Below are 18,660 nucleotides of genomic sequence, written 5' to 3'. Positions count from 1 at the left end.
GTGTAGACAGTGAAACAGGTAGTGAACAGGGAAGCGTTATCGATCGATTGGTCGGCAACAGCTAGCCTCAGGAGTCGGGAATGACAGAACACAATATTGCAAATACTGCAGACTCAGATTTTGGGTTCTCACCGTTTTCTCAAATGAGTCAAGACACATTTTCCGCTTGTCAAAATGTGAATGTTGCCGGTGCAACTTCACTGCCGAAAAGCACTGAGGAACATGTTTCAGACACCAGTACATTGTTATTACAATTAATGCAACAAATGGGACAAAAGCTTGAAAAGTTAGACACAATGGAACAACACCAGAGACAAACACAGCAACAGTTAGACACAGTGGAACAAAATCTCAAAAAGTTAGACACAATGGAACTACACCAGAGACAAACACAGCAACAGTTAGACACAGTGGAACAAAATCTCAAAAAGTTAGACACAATGGAACAAAATCAGAGACAAACACAGCAACAGCTTCAAAAGTTAGCCTCATTGGAACAAACTCTCGAACAAACGCGTGAAGATTTAACTACTGAGTTACATAACATTGAATCGAAATGTCAAAAAGTCTGTAATGACGCAAAAACTCAAATTTGTGAGCATTTCCAACCTATTTTTTCGCGGCATGAAAATGCATTACAGAATCACGAAGCAGCCATAAAAGAACTGCAAATTATTGTTCATGAAAATCATGAGACCTTGCAAGCTAAATTTGACTCAGTTGCATCTACCGATTCGGTTACGCAACTTGCAAAAACTCAGGAAAACTTTAAGGACACAGTAGATACTCTGCAACTTGGTTCAGAAAAACACACTGTGGAAATAAGTACACTATCGGAGAAAGTAGCCGAACTTTTGGATCAGTTCACTAATTTATCTACGAAGGTAGATGATAATCTGATTGACGCAAGACCGGTAGTCTTTAATGACACAGAAGAGTACGAACAAATTAGGAAATTCAAACAAAATCAGAATTAAATTAATACACAACACCAAAGAGAAGTCCGGGAAGTACAAGATCAGCTGACACAGGTAATACAAGAATTACGTATTTCAGAGGACACTCGCGCTCCAACATGGGAAGAGGGACTTAGAAATACGGAAAAGCCGCAAAATAATAACACAGGGCATTTCGGAAGTTATGAAAGAAATTGGCAATGTGCACCGAATTTTGAGATGGAACGGCCGACACGACCCAACAATGACCGATATGCGACTCGCCGACATGATGATTTTGACTATAAGCTGTTCATTACTACACGTAAATTCAAAACATTTAAGAATTCTGGCAACGACATTCATCCACAAGCATGGCTCCATCAATTCTCTCATTGTTTTCCTCCCAACTGGTCATTGGAGCACAGATTAGAATTTATGTGTGGCTACTTAGAGAATGAACCAGCTGTAAGAATGCGATCGGTCATTCACGATTGCCACAGTGAAGGAGAATTTTACCATGCCTTCCTCTCAGTATATTGGTCTCAAGCCACACAAGACCGAGTAAAACATGGTATCATAATGATGAAACATTTCGAACAATCTGAATTCTCCAGTCTTGTGAAATATTTTGAAGACATGTTCCACAAGAATCAGTACCTGTCAAACCCATACAGCCCCTCAGAACTCATCCGCATTTGCTTAATCAAATTACCTGAACATTTACGACATATTATTTTGGCAGGACGTTGCAAAGACGACATTGAAGCTTTTCAGGGACTGTTACAAGAACTGGAAAGTGACACTGACAATCGCGGAACGCAGGAGCACAACAATTACAGATCACATCAGTCGCAATTCCGCGATGAAAGAAATAATAACTGGACGCGACAAGGCTATTCTCACAACACAAATCGTGACCGAAACAGACACCACCCGTATTATAACCGTTGGCAGAGTAGTAATAATTACAGGGAAAGATCACCTCTCCGTGATAGTGACTATCACAGAGACAATCAGAGAAACAGACAATTTGGGAACCAAAATAATTATTATCAAGGGAGACAGAATAACTTTAGACGCAACGGTCCAGCGCGCAGTTATGATTCAGGGAGAAATTCTCCACCACTTAACCGACAAGAAAGAAACTACAGGAACTACCGACATGACGACAGACGATGTGATCGTAACGACAGACCTGAATTGCATCAGAACTGGCGGGATTTAAACAGGGCAGGGCCCTCTCGTCACGGTGAATTTGTAGAAGTTAGGTCTCCAAATCCCAATAACGACGCTCGCGAACAAAGAGACAATAGGCAATGACTCACACCGCTGGCAGCCACAAAACGTTCTTATGACACTAACGACGCAGCTGCCATAGCTAGTAATTATGTAAAAATGGAAGACATTAGGGACATCTTACTCCAGGAACACGACATAAAACATAACAATATTGCATATCCTGTGATTCACATTACAGTAAATGACGTAAAATTTACGGCAGTACTTGACTGTGGCAATCCCACCTCAGTAATTAGTGAAACAGCCTTTAGCAAATGCAACAAGTCGAACGATTGTCCCACACTTCCGTTACGTAAGATTAAATTACAAGGTGCAATCTTTGGAAAAAGTGTAGATGTACGCCAACAAACCAACTTAGAATTCTTTTGTCAAAGCCACAGCTTCTCTACGAACTTTCTTATTGTTCCATTATTGTCGACGGAAATTATATTGGGAGTAGACTTTTTGAATGAATACAAAGCAATCTTAAACTTTCGCGATGCTGAAATAGGTTTAGAGAAAGAAGGTAAGTCAATAGCTTTGAAATTTGAAGATTGGCTCTCAAACCATGACGAGGAAATTAATCGGCTTTACCTTCTGTTAGACAACAGTTCGGACTTTTCTACGGAACTAGACACTTACAATCACTCTGCAAGCACTGACAGGGATGATATCGACGGCACATTTGACACTAATAAGTTAATTCAGAATAAAATTCAAACAATTGAGAATTGTAATGACACTGATAGGCAGGACCTTTTTGAGATTTTACAAGCACATTCCACAGTTTTTACTCATAAAACAGGAACAATCAAGGGATTCCACCACATCTTCAAAGGACATTGCTCATGAACAAGATAAAGATCCGATTTGGAAAGACATCAAGAGCAAATGGCATGAAAAGACACACACACAGATTCGGCATTATTACCTGGTTAGAAACAACATACTCTTCAAACGCTGCACTGTTGATGACAAGCTATGGGTACTTTGCATTCCAGACGATTTTGTTAATAAGCTCATTTGGTACATTCATTTCAGCTACGCACATTTTGGTCCACGAAAATGTTATCATATTCTTCGAACGACTTGTTATTTTAACAATATGGAAAAAAGAATTCGAAGAGTCTTGTCAATTTGTAAACTTTGTCAAAAGGCGAAACCATCTACTGTCTCACATCGTGCTCCGTTGTTTCCTATTATTCCTTCTAAATTAAAAGAATTTGCGGCTGTTGATCTCTTGGGACCGCTTGTCAGAACATCCAATGAATTTTCGTACGTTCTAGTCGCTGTTGAACTTACTTCAAAATTTGTTTCTTTCACTCCGTTACGTAAAGCCACTGGACGGTCTGTATCCAACGCCTTTGTTAAAAATTTCTTACGTGAAGTTGGACACGTTAGTAAAGTCATTTCAGATAACGGACCGCAATTCAGATCTGCTGTTTGGTCACGCATGCTTCGCAACCATAAAATCAAACCTGTTTTTATTTCATAGTACTCACCACATTGCAACCCGTCTGAACGGATTATGAAAGAAATCAATAAGCTTTGCAGACTTTATTGTCACAGAAAGCATCAGCATTGGGACAGATATTTACACTTATTTCAAAACGTGCTGAATGAAATGCCTCACGACTCCACTGCTTTACCACCTACTCTTGTACTGAAGAATGAAGAACCACCGAACAGAATCAGAGAGCTTGTACCTTTCCCGAATATACGTAAACTTCGACAGAAAGACATAATTGATTTGGCTCTTAAAAATATAAAATCTGCAGCAGACAAAAAGAGAAAACTACACGGTAAAGCAAATGCAAAGAAGTTGTATATTGGTCAGAAAGTTCTCATTAAAGCTCATTCATTGTCACATAAGAAGAAACACTTGAGTCACAAATTCTTTCTAGTTTACAATGGACCTTACAGAATCCGACGTATACCACATGATAATTGCGTTGAAGTTGAAACTCTGCGTACTAGGAAGAGTAAAGGTTTACACCACATTTCACATGTAAAACCGTTTATTGAAAGATAATCTGCTTTTTAACTTAGTCTTTGTCATAAAATTTTTCGCTTCACATTACTAATATGCTTTGTCAGACTTACAATCTGTTAACATACAACAATGTTTGAAGTTAAATATCCAATCAAGAACCAAGAGAACTTATTTAAACAGAAATGACGAATGCATTGTTATAGTGAACAGACGTCACAGTGTTATTGTGTGTGTACATTCTTGCTTGTTTGTTTCACGATTACGTAACGACTATAAGGCTCACATACTTAGAACATTTACCAGTACTGCTAATGAGATTTTAATGCAACATTTTGGTTTATTTGAAAATACATTCTGAATTTAAAGTGCTTTCTGAGAGATACCAGATGACACAGAGGTTAGTTTATGTGACAGCTACACGATTTTTATCACGACGCTACTAATGAGTGACAGTTTACAATGTTGCTTTTGCGGTGTATCTGCTTTATATCTGCACAGTTTTCTGAATTCTTCTGGAAAGAAAAACATGTTTTAGTAGTAACTTTTGTGGTATAGCAACAATGAGACAGCCTTTTTCGTGGCACAACAATACGTTACTGTACAGTACTTTCTTCATCACGCCAATAAGCATAATAACTACGATATCTATACGCAAAGCATTTCACTTTTGTTTATCATGCGGTAAGTACATTGACTTCTGCAGAACTTAGCTTTCGGAGGACGATAACTACGACACTTCCACAGAGATTATGTTACAAGACGCACAGTTTAGCGCTACAGTAAACGTATTTGAGTGATCAATTTTATACTTAAAACATTTATTTTTAAAGATTTTTGAATTACAAAGAAAGTTTTCCGTGATATATTTCATTCCATTGGCGTAATCTGTAACACCGGAGGGTATAATTACATTAATCCTCAGGGGGGTACACGCCTACTTTGTGTACCATGTGTTTGGCAAGCACAAGGAACCCTAGCTAATATGGTATTTGCTTATACAACTTTACACATCGGTACCATATTTCTCTAACACACAAATTACACAGCTATCTGATCATTTAACTGAGAGAGACAAACATTTATTTTACTATATCAGTGACAGCTGTTTACGTAATTACACAGTTGGATAACTTCACACTTATGAAACTGTATTTTGTCTGTACTTTGTAAACTGTTCATATTTTTTCGGAATCATTGTGATACTATGAGAGCTTTGAATGATGTACTTGGTATGAGATCATGATTTTTAAAGTACGTTTGAGGCAGCTGACACTTTTGACATGAGCAGAGAATTTTTTTAGGCTTAGAAATTATTGGAGGAAGTTACGACGATTTTGAGATTTGACTGAAGTGTTATGATGTTATTATTACGACGATGATGTGTATTATGTTGTTGAGGAATGTTTAGTATGCTACGTATTTCTCATGATGAAATATTGAAGAAGTGTCGACGAATATGTATATGTATAATGAGGTAAGGAATAATGAGTAGTGTTTAGGGACTCTGATTTATGAAAAGGATGTTGGAAACCAAGAAACGTACTTTAAGAGTTATGAAATGTGTTTGTATATGCGTGACTGTATCACAATACTGACAAATACACTCCTGGAAATTGAAATAAGAACACCGTGAATTCATTGTCCCAGGAAGGGGAAACTTTATTGACACATTCCTGGGGTCAGATACATCACATGATCACACTGACAGAACCACAGGCACATAGTCACAGGCAACAGAGCATGCACAATGTCGGCACTAGTACAGTGTATATCCACCTTTCGCAGCAATGCAGGCTGCTATTCTCCCATGGAGACGATCGTAGAGATGCTGGATGTAGTCCTGTGGAATGGCTTGCCATGCCATTCCCACCTGGCGCCTCAGTTGGACCAGCGTTCGTGCTGGACGTGCAGACCGCGTGAGACGACGCTTCATCCAGTCCCAAACATGCTCAATGGGGGACAGATCCGGAGATCTTGCTGGCCGGGGTAGTTGACTTACACCTTCTAGAGCACGTTGGGTGGCACGGGATACATGCAGACGTGCATTGTCCTGTTGGAACAGCAAGTTCCCTTGCCGGTCTAGGAATGGTAGAACGATCGGTTCGATGACGGTTTGGATGTACCGTGCACTATTCAGTGTCCCCTCGACGATCACCAGTGGTGTACGGCCAGTGTAGGAGATCGCTCCTCACACCATGATGCCGGGTGTTGGCCCTGTGTGCCTCGGTCGTATGCAGTCCTGATTGTGGCGCTCACCTGCACGGCGCCAAACACGCATACGACCATCATTGGCACCAAGGCAGAAGCGACTCTCATCGCTGAAGACGACACGTCTCCATTCGTCCCTCCATTCACGCTTGTCGCGACACCACTGGAGGCGGGCTGCACGATGTTGGGGCGTGAGCGGAAGACGGCCTAACGGTGTGCGGGACCGTAGCCCAGCTTCATGGAGACGGTTGCGAATGGTCCTCGCCGATACCCCAGGAGCAACAGTGTCCCTAATTTGCTGGGAAGTGGCGGTGCGGTCCCCTACGGCACTGCGTAGGATCCTACGGTCTTGGCGTGCATCCGTGCGTCGCTGCGGTCCGGTCCCAGGTCGACGGGCACGTGCACCTTCCGTCGACCACTGGCGACATCATCGATGTACTGTGGAGACCTCACGCCCCCATGTGTTGAGCAATTCGGCGGTACGTCCACCCGGCCTCCCGCATGCCCACTATACGCCCTCGCTCAAAGTCCGTCAACTGCACATACGGTTCACGTCCACGCTGTCGCGGCATGCTACCAGTGTTAAAGACTGCGATGGAGCTCCGTATGCCACGGCAAACTGGCTGACACTGACGGCGGCGGTGCACAAATGCTGAGCAGCTAGCGCCATTCGACGGCCAACACCGCGGTTCCTGGTGTGTCCGCTGTGCCGTGCGTGTGATCATTGCTTGTACAGCCCTCTCGCAGTGTCCGGAGCAAGTATGGTGGGTCTGGCACACCGGTGTCAATGTGTTCTTTTTTCCATTTCCAGGAGTGTATTTTATTTGGACACTTATATTTTTAGGATTTTCTTCCTACAGATTTGCAACGCTAATTCTTGACCTGTGAAATATTTTTATGTGAGACTGTCACTGTAGCGGAAACTGGTGTCGTAAATATTTCCGTAAGAAAGTTAAGTGACCACCTGCACGTAATGCGTTGTGGGCACGCAGCTGTGTCAAACACCTGGAGAACAAGCCATTAGGGTGTGCCTTTCCAGAAGCACAGGTAGAAAAAAAAAAAAAAGGAAAAAAAGGCAGGCTTTTAACCTCGCCATTGACATTCCTTTAGAGAAAATATTGCAATTGCGACACCCTCATTACTTCCATTAACCTTGCTATTGACATTCCTTTGCAGAAAGCATCGCAAATATTACACGCTCATTACCTGAAAACATATGATTACTCGTACTTTGTGCTAATTACTGCAATGCTTATGAATTGATGGGAAATATTCGTACATCTGCACACCTGATTATGACAAGTGTCTTTCTATGAGAGTTGAGAGCTACTGACTTACGAAATGCCACATGACTATTGAATGATGTATTTATGCTTTGGTTTGCGTAATTGCTTATTTCATTTGACATCTGTTTTCCAGCTGTGTTGCAGCATTGGTTTCATAAAATAAAATTAAATGCATTTGCTAATGTGAACACTTTCTGTCAACAGATCTATTAAATAATAATTTTGTGATCCACATTCTTCAAAAAAGGAGCACTTGGAAAGGAAAGAACAATGAGAAGGGACTAGTAACAGTAACACGTAATTTTCTTTTCAAGTACATGGTAATATTTCTTTTACAATAAGTTGTTGTGGTGCACCACTTTAATTACTTAGACATTAAGATGTGATTATACATTTCCCTTATCTGCATTGTTATCCTTAGTGTACTATTTTTTCTGCTTGAGCTATGTCATGTTTAGATATAAGCTGCTGTTTGCCAGGCATAGTGCTACTGAACTTTAATTTGTGTTACTCTGCTAAGCCAGATTTATTTTTTTGTTGCTGCACATTGGTTCATATTGGTAATTTAGATTTACTGTAGCTTGCTTTGCAATTTTCCAATTTTTTGGTCATTGCTGTTTGTGTTACTTATTTTGTGCTGCTGCATTGCCTCGTCCCTTAGTTTAGCATCTGAGCTCAGTAGATTTATGTTAGCTTAAGAGGAGGTAGCCTCTAAGAGAATGAGTTGCGATGAATTGGAAGAAATGCATTGAGACAACAGGTTTAGGTAGGATTTTCTTGGAAATAAATGTTGAGGTAAGAAATGTGTGAACATATAAATACAGAAAGCATGCTTAGATAGAATTTTTTTGGTGGAAACAAAGGATGAAATAAGAGGAAAGATATATGAAGTTTTGGGTTGGACTGCAGTACCAAATGTTACACTGAAAACGAACCCTGTCCTTTCCTATTGGTGTTATCCCACTATGTGTTTGTGTACCCTTGTGTATTCGTTTTCTTCCTGTCTCTGTGTAGTTTCATAGAATTTTTTCTTCTTTTAATATTAAGCTACATTGACTATGATGAGGAATATTGTTATCCTCAGATATAATTGGCATTAATAATATGTTATTTACCTTGTAAATATGCTTAGACATTATTAATTCTGTTTTGTTTTAATGCTCATGTGTGAAGTTGATGTTTCAAAAGTTATTGTGATCTTTTATGTATGTACTCATGTCATAATTCCACTGATGTATATGTTAGATCGATTCTTTTGTAAAGCCTGTACTACAAATGTTATCTGTATTGTTACGTTTTTAATGATGTATTTTGTACCTTTGTTATTGTATTCTTATGTTATAAAATTGTAATTGTCGCCAGTTCATGATATTATTAACTTGTAAGTTACATTTCACTGCACACGTTTCTGTTGGTCATAGTATATGGACAATATGTGAGAAGTAGAGTCTGATAGTGTTTGCACGTGTGTTAATGATTCAGCAAGGGACTGGATAACAGCATTGCTGGTTCTAGGGACAATTAGAAAAAAAACTTTCTGAGTGCACTAGTGGTGGTTTATGGACTTGCTATATTCTCTGCAAGACTCTTCGATGGTGATTGTGCACCTGCACAGTCGCAACAGATGGCTGCTGGCTGTCTCTACAAGGACTACAGTGGGTCTGCAACTTTGATGACTCACCAATACCATCATCTCTACAAGGACTACAGTGGGTCTGCATCTTTGATGACCCACCATGCCATTATTTCTACAAGGACTGCAGTGGGTCTGCACCTCTGGTGGCCCACCAATACCACAATCTCTACCAGGACTCCAGTGGGTCTGCTCTGTGATGACCTACCTACCAATATTCTTCAAAACTTCGAATGACTCTGCTGTGGGTTTGCTCCATTGTGGCCCATTACCTGTCAGCATGTCAAGAGTCAGCACTGTCTTTCCGTTGGAAGGACAACACTACTTCTTCAAGACGGCATGGAAATCCACTACTTCCGTGTGCATTGTCTTTTACTGCTCAGACTTTGAGAAAAGAAACGGCAGTTTCACTGTGATGAATGATCAGGACTGTCTTTATAGACTGTGAGAAAATTTCAGCTTTTGACCAACATTGTATCAATAAGTGTGTGCATTTGATTTCTTTGTTATTGTAATTATGAAAAATTTTTTCAAATCTGTATTGGGCACTGCCCAAACCAATTTGTAAAATTTTTTGTGGGGAGCATGGGGGCTATGTAAGTAGGCTGTTTATTTTTTCTCTATGTAAGTAGGCTGTTTATGTTTTCTTGTTGGCAACGTTAAGTAGACTGTTTATGTTTTCTCTATGTAAGTAGGCTGTTTATGTTTTCTTGTTGGCAACGTTACGCAGCGCTCAATATGAAAATCACTGGCTGTGCTGTGTGCAGTCTGTGGCTGCTTTGCATTGTTGTAATGCTCGCCATTGTAGTGTTAGGCAGCTGGATGTGAACAGCGCGTAGCGTTGCGCAGTTGGAGGTGAGCCGCCAGCAGTGGTGGATGTGGGGAGAGAGATGGCGGAGTTTTGAAATTTGTCATGAACTGCTATATTTATATATGATGATATCAAGGTAAATACATTGTTTGTTCTCTATTAATATCCTTCATTTGCTAACTATCCCTATCAGTAGTTAGTGCCTTCCATAGTTTGAATCTTTTATTTAGCTGGCAGTAGTGGCGCTCGCTGTATTGCAGTAGCTTGAGCAGAGAAGATTTTTGTGAGGTAAGTGATTTGTGAAAGGTATAGTTTAATGTTAGTCAGGGCCATTCTTTTGTAGGGAATTTTGAAAGTCAGATTGCGTTGCGTTAACAAAATATTGTGTGTCAGTTTAAGCACAGTCATGTATATTGGTTGAAAGGGGACATTTCAGTATGAAATCATTCTGTTTTTTGCTTGAAGGGCCGTATTCTGGTACATAAAGGTTTTGTAATTTAGGTGTCATAGGCAGTGAATATCACACGTTACACACCAGGAAATGTAGGAACGTGAATTAGACATTGCTGAAAGACGTGCAGGAAGAGAATCAATTAGATTCTGGAGGGCATTGACCGGGATGCTGAGTACAGTGCTATGATTACTTGTTTAGGTTTCTCGGTTAAGGATTCATGGCGCGAACGGTGCGATCGAGGTGATCCCACTGACTCTTTATTGGTTGTAAATTCGGGGAGTTGGGCGGCTGGGGGAGTTAGGTTAACTCATCCTGGTGCTCTTAGAATCACATGCATACACGGAGCTGTGCGACATGTTGCAATGCCTTGCTGGTAGATATCATTGTGCCGAGGAGAAAGACTGCCGGTAGGACATTTCGCTCAAAGATAGGGGCATACATGTGTTGATCCACTGTACATGCCAGAATGAGGAGATCACCCAGAGAACACTACAAGAGGGTTCCCAAGGCCATAACGTTTTTTTCTTCGATCTGGACTATTCCGACGATTGTTCAGGGTGTTTGCTTTCAGACGTTTCACACCGATGGCGCTAAAACATGATTCATCTGAATGAGCGAGTGTCACCTGTGATGTTACAAAATAGAAGTGATGTTGTTATTCAATGGAAAGTTGGAAATTGAGATTTAGCTTACTGTTTTATCAATCACAATTGGCGTAAGAATCATGGATTGACCATTGTCATAAAATATTGCATTATGAGATGTGAATAGTTTTTTACTTGCAGTTTCGCGTGGCTTGAGGCAGTCACAACTTGCGTGCTATTGATTAAGAAATTGCGTTACCGTCTTTCTAATTACTTCATGATCGTAGATACGATTATACCCGGTTATTGTTATGACAAAACAATTTCCTAAGGGACCAGAAAGTTCTTAAGGGCGCAAAAACAACTGTAACATCACACAAAAGGGAAATTCAATATTAAAGCTGATGCAAGAAGACGATAAAACAGTTTTCTTTATATCAAGGTAACACGCACATTGGATTGCTGATCTTGGTGTCTGTAATATTAGCAAAATGCATAATTAAAATGAAAATAATACTGAGGAGATAATAGGAGTGAGCACTGCTAAATGATTCAGTATTCCCAGAACAAATATTTATTATAACTAAAACATATATCGTACCTTAAGCTTAGTACTACAATGACGGTAGATTTTTATGTCTGTATCATGTCCATTGAGCGCTCTTTTATATAGCCATTGTCTTCTTTGAGTCGCTCGTGCGTCGTCACGGTAAGTTATAACAGTTCTTTACACTTCACTAAAACTTAGACATAACACGTTTTTATACATTTAGTAAAAATTAGATCAGACTGCCACAAATCTGCGTCAGTCTTACTTGAGAAAAACAGTACAAGTCTCTTTAGCGCTCAAGGCTTCATTTGTTCTCCAGCGAACAAAATAGTGATGGATCGTATATCTATCGGTATTTTCCTGTTTATATTGCCGCCCAAAGACGACGAATTACATTATTTAGAAAATCCCACCGTCGCCATGCGACGTCTCATTATACATTAATCATTATTTATAAACAAGTATTTGCCTTCTGGCTGAAAGTATTAACTCCTCGTATTTGCTGTTTTAATGAAGTCAAAAATAGCGAATATCACACACCACACTGCGGTTGTCTAGTTGTGGTGCAGGCGTGCCAATGCCTGCGCTTGTAGCGGATGAGTAGTTGTCAGCTCGGGTGGATGAACCGTGCAACTGCTGCAGAGGCCTATAAGGTCGTTGGCGAGATATCGTTGATAACGTCTTGGTTCATCGGCTGGTCAGTTAATCAACAGTTGCACGTCTGTTCGCCCGTATGCATCTCCGCAGCTGTCGTTCACAACAGTCACTTATGGTCCATGGCAACCCACACTTGCCTCAGGCCTGGCTCTGGGTAGTGCCATTTTGCCATGCGTGGTATACTTTAACGACGAATTGTTTACAGACTTACCTGCCCCGGGATGTTTCCTGTCGTTACCCAAACGCCACTGATGATGCCCTTTTGGATGTTGAATAAATCACTCTGTTTCAGCATTACGACAACGACTACCGACTACACTGTTGTCTGCGTCCCCCCCCCCCCCCCCCCTAATATGCTTCATCTACCCTCTTCTGTTAGAACTGCTACTTGACATCTGTAAGAGGTTACTGGAAATTAACGTCGAACATAGGCAGACACATTAATGTCGGTGGACCGTGTATTTATTTCCCAGCCTGCACTTCATAGGTAGCTCGAAGTACTGCAAAAATGGTTTTCTTGATATAGCCTAACTCACCAGACATCCTTGAAATAACACACAGACTTCTTTGGTGCTCCGTAGGAGGTGTACTGCTGGTACTAATTGCCTATGTGCTCTTCGAACTCTGGCACACGCCATGGCAGTGACGTGGTCGGTTGTATCAAAACAGAACAGGAAGAAGTGCGTTTGTGGACGTTAAAGTTACGACGTCATGAATAACAATGGCCTAGTTCTAGTGTACCAGTTGGTTGACACTGAATGTTGTATCACTTACAGCTGTGTCGCACAGTGTAAGTTGAACCGTCACATAAATATTGCAGATTAGAGTCGCTTCAGGACAGTGACAATCGGTTTCAAACCTAACAGTAATTTCTGCTGACAGTGAATGTATGTCACACTCAACCTTTTCCGAGGGATTATTGCGAAGGGAACTGCATACAATCGATGTCTCCAGTCGTCTTTCTCGCTAAAGGCTACTGTTCAGAGCAACATAAGACTCTGTATGATTGCAATGGGCAAAACAACATATACAGTGGATGCGTGCGTTGTGGTTTGACCATTCGTGATCTTTCCTCTTTTCAGAATGATTCGTGGCATCGAATGCACGGATGGGCTCAAAGGCGCTTAAGCCGCAATGTGTGGAGGGTGTAGTACAGGGCCGATGTGGTTCTGTTTTGCTTCAGGAGTGTCTTGCTTGGAATGATTTTGGTCCAGACGTTTGATTAACGTGAACGTGAACCAGAATATTTATTTCAACGCTGTCGGTGGCCGATTGTAGGCCTCTCTTCTACAGCTTCATGATGAAACTATCGTCTTATTTAAAAAGGCAGCTAAAATCTACCTGTTATGCAATACATTGTGTACATTTGAAACGTCCCCTTTGAACAATTATACAAGACTGTGCTTAAACTGACACACAATATTTTGTTAGCGCAACGCAATCTGACTTTCAAAATTCCCTACAAAAGAATGGTCCTGACTAACATTAAACTATACCTTTCACAAATCACTTACCTCACAAAAATCTTCGCTGCTCAAGCTACTGCAATACAGCGAGCGCCACTACTACCAGCTAAATAAAAGATTCAAACTATGGAAGGCACTAACTACTGATAGGGATAGTTAGCAAATGAAAGATATTAATAGAGAACAAACAATGTATTTACCTTGATATCATCATATATAAATATAGCAGTTCATGACAAATTACAAAACTCCGCCATCTCTCTCCCCACATCCACCACTGCTGGCGGCTCACCTCCAACTGCGCAACGCTACGCGCTGTTCACATCCAGCTGCCTAACACTACAATGGCGAGTGTTACAACAATGCAAAGCAGCCACAGACTGCACACAGCACAGCCAGTGATTTTCATATTGAGCGCTACGTAACGTTGCCAACAAGAAAACATAAACAGCCTACTTAACGTTGCCAACAAGAAAACATAAACAGCCTACTTACATAGAGAAAACACAAACAGCCTACTTACATAGCCCCCATGCTCCCCACAAAAAATTTTACAAATTGGTTTGGGCAGTGCCCAATACATATTTGAAAAAATTTTTCATAATTACAATAACAAAGATATCAAATGCACACACTTATTGATACAACGTTGGTCAAAAGCTAAAATTTTGTCACAGTCCATAAAGACAGTCCTGATCATTCATTACGGTAAAATATAGTGTTTTTCTCAAAGTCTGAGCAGTAGAAGAAAATGCACACGGAAGTAGTGGATTTCCATGCAGTCTTGAAGAAGTAGTGTTGTCCTTCCAACGGAAAGACAGTGCTGACTCTCGACATGCAGACAAGTAATGGGTCACAACAGGCAAACCCACAGCAGAGTCATTCGAAGTTTTGAAGAATACTGGTAGGTAGGTCATCACAGAGCAGACCCACTGTAGTCCTGGTAGAGATTATGGTATTGGTGGGCCACCAGAGGTGCAGACCGACTGTAGTCCTTGTAGAGATAATGGTAATGGTGGGCCATCAATGATGCAGACCCACTGCAGTCCTTGTAGAGATAATGGTAATGGTGGGTCATCAAAGATGCAGACCCACTGCAGTCCTTGTAGAGACGCCAGCAGCCATCTGTTGCGACTGTGCAGGTGCACAATCACCATCGAAGTGTCTTGCGGACAATATAGCAAGTCCATAAACCACCACTTGTGCATTCACAAAGTTTTTAAAATTGTCCTTAGAACCAGCAATGCTGTTATCCAGTCCCTTGCTGAATTATTAACACACGTGCAAACACTAACAGTCCCAACTTCTCACATACTGTGCATATATTATGGCCAACAGAAACGTGTGCAGTGAAATGTAACTTACAAGTTAATAATAAGATGAACTGGTGTCAATTACAATTTTATAACACGAGAATACAATTACAAAGGTACAAAATACATCATTAAAGAACATAACAATACAGATAACATTTGTAGTAAAACAGACTTTACAAAGAATAGAAATAGACATATACATCAGTGTTACAGGAATTATGACATGAGTACATACATAAAAGATCAGAATAACTTTCGAAACACCAACTTCACACATGAACATTAAGACAGAACAGAATAAATAATGTATAAACATCTTTACAAAGAAAATAACATGGTATTTGAAAAATTCTACAACATAAATCTTATTAGCTAAACACATAAAGACAGGAAAAAGACAAATACACAAGGGTACATAAACATATAGCGGAATAATACAAAAGGAAAGGACAGGGTTTGTTGTACTGCAGTATTTTGCAAACAAAACTTTCTTTATTTATCGGAGATCTCCCTTCATTCGTCATTATTCCCAAAAAGTCCTATCTATACCTGCTTTCTGTATTCTATTCATATTTCTTTCAAAATAAATATGGCTCATTGTACAATACTCATTTAGGCCCAAACCGTTTTCATGTAACTTTCAAAGCATTTTTCCCCTATTCTCCATAGTTCGTTCCTTATATAGTCTACCCCCTCTTAAGCTAACTTAAATCTACTGAGCTCAGATGCTAAACTAAGGGACGAGGCAATGCAGCAGCACATAAAACAATTAATATAAACAGCAATGAAAAAAAAATGGAAAATCGCAAAGCAAGCTACAGTAAATCTAAATTACCAAGCAATTCAACATTACAACTAATATGAGGCAATGCGCAGCAAACAAAAAAAATAAATCTGGCTTAGCAGAGTAACATAAATTAAAGTTCAGTAGCACTATGCCTGGCAAACAGCAGCTTATATCTAAACATGACATACCTCAAGCAGAAAAAATAGTACACTAAAGATAACAATGCAGATAAGGGAAATGTATAATTACATCTTAATGTCTAAGTAATTAAAGTGGTGCACCACAACAACTTATTGTAAAAAAAATATTACCATGTACTTGAAAAGAATATTATGTATGCAGTTACTGTTACTAGTCCCTTCTTATTGTTCTTTCCTTTCCAAGTGCTCCTTTTTTGAAGAATGTGGATCACAAAATTATTATTTAATAGATCTGTTGACAGAAAGTGTTCACATTAGCAAATGCCTTTAATTTTATTTTATGAAACCAATGCTGCAACACAGCTGGAAAACAGATGTCAAATGAAATAAGCAATTATGCAAACCAAAGCATAAAAATATCATTCAATAGTCATGTGGCATTTCGTAAGTCAGTAGCTCTCAACTCTCGTAGAAAGACACTTGTCATAATCAGGTGTGCAGATGTACGAATATTTCCCATCAATTCATGAGCATTTCAGTAATTAGCACAAAGTACGAGTAATCATATGTTTTCAGGTAATGAGCGTGTAATATTTGCCATGCTTTCTACAAAGGAATGTCAATAGTGAGGACAACTGCCTCCCCTTTCTTTTTTTCTACCTGTACTTCTGACGAGGCACTCACTAATGACTTGTTCTCCCGGCGTCTGACACAGCTGCGTGCCCACGACGCATTACGTGCAGGTGGTCACTTAACTTTCTTACGGAAATATTTACGACAGCAGTTTCCGCTACAGTAACAGTCTCATATACAAAATATCACGTGTCGAGAATTTGCATTGCAAATGTGTAGAAACAAAACCCTATAAATATAACAGTGTCCAAAAATTTTTCGCCAGCATTGTGATACATTCACGCATATACACACATTTCATAACTCTTAAAGTACGATTCTTGGTTTCCAACAACCTTTTTCACAAATCAGAGTCCTTAATCACTACCCATTATTCCATATTTCATCATAAGAAATACGTAGCATAATCAAACTCCTCATATACGGTATCATCATCTTATTAAACATAAACATACCTCAACCGTATAATACACATCGTCGTCGTAATAATATCATAACATCTTAGTCAACTCTCAAAATCGTTGTAGCTTCCTCCAATAATTTCAAAACCTAAAAAAAATATTCTCTGCTCATTTCAATAGTGTCATCTGCCTCAAACGTACTTTAAAAATCATGATCTCATACCAAATACATCATTCAAAGCTCTCATAGTATCACAATGGTTCCGAAAAAATATGAAGAGTTCACACAGTACAGACAAAATACAATTTCGTAAGTGTGAAGTTATCCAATGGTGTAATTACGTAAACATGTGTCATTGACGTAGTAAAAAACATGTTTATCCCTCAGTTAAATGATCAGATAGCTGTGTAATTTATGTTTTAGAGAAATATGGTACCGATGTGTAAAGTTGTATAAGCAAATACCATATTAGCTAGGGCTCCTTATGCTTGCCACACACATGGTACACAAAGTAAGCGTGTACCTCCCTGAGGATTAATGTAATTATACCCTCAGTGTTACAGATTACAGCAATGGAATGAAATGTATCACGGAAAACCTTTGTATCATTGTACTCCAAATATCTTTAAAAATAAATGTTTTAAGTACAAAATCAATCACTCAAATACGTGTCCTGTATCGCAAAATGTGCGTCTTGTTGCAACATAATCTCTGTGGAAGTGTCGTAGTTATCGTCCTCCAAAAGCTAAGTTCTGCAGAAGCCAATGTACTTAACTCATGATAAACAAAAGTGAAATGCTTTCTGTATAGATATCGTAGTTATTACGCTTATTGTTGTGATGAAGAAAGTACTGTACTGTAACGTATTGTTGTGCTACGGAAAAGGCAGTCTCATTGTAGCTATACCACAAAAGTTACTACTAAAACCTGTTTTACTTTCCAGAAGAATTCAGAAAAACTGTGCAGATATAAAACAGATATAGCGCAAAAGCAACATTGTAAATTGTCACTCATTAGTAGCGTCGTGATAAAATCGTGTATCTGTCACATAAACTAATCACTCTGTCGTCTGGTATCTCACAGAAAGTACCTTAAATCCAGAATGTATTTTCAAGTAAACCAAAATGTTGCATTAAAATCTCATTAGCAGTACTGGTAAATGTTTTAATCGTGCAACTAACACGCAAGAATGTACACACACAATTACACTGTGTCGTCTGTTCGCAGTAACAATGCATTCGTAATTTCTGTTTAAATAAGTTCTCTTGGTTCTTGACTAGATATTTAACTTCAAACATTGTTGCATGGTAACAGTTTCTGAAGCATACTAGTAACATGAAGTGAAACGTTTTATGGCAAAGACAAAGTTAAAAAGCAGATTATCTTTCAATAAACGGTTTTACATGTGAAATCTGGTGTAAACCTTTACTCTTCATAGTATTCAGAGTTTGAACTTGAATGCAATTGTCAGGCAGTATACGTCGGTAAAGAATACTGGAATTTTTCTCAAGGTCAGCGTCTTTG

This window comes from Schistocerca serialis, chromosome 8 (assembly GCF_023864345.2).
Source record: "Schistocerca serialis cubense isolate TAMUIC-IGC-003099 chromosome 8, iqSchSeri2.2, whole genome shotgun sequence".
Classification (NCBI taxonomy): domain Eukaryota; kingdom Metazoa; phylum Arthropoda; class Insecta; order Orthoptera; family Acrididae; genus Schistocerca; species Schistocerca serialis.
The sequence above is the reverse complement of the archived record's forward strand: the minus strand, read 5'-3'. Positions refer to the sequence as shown.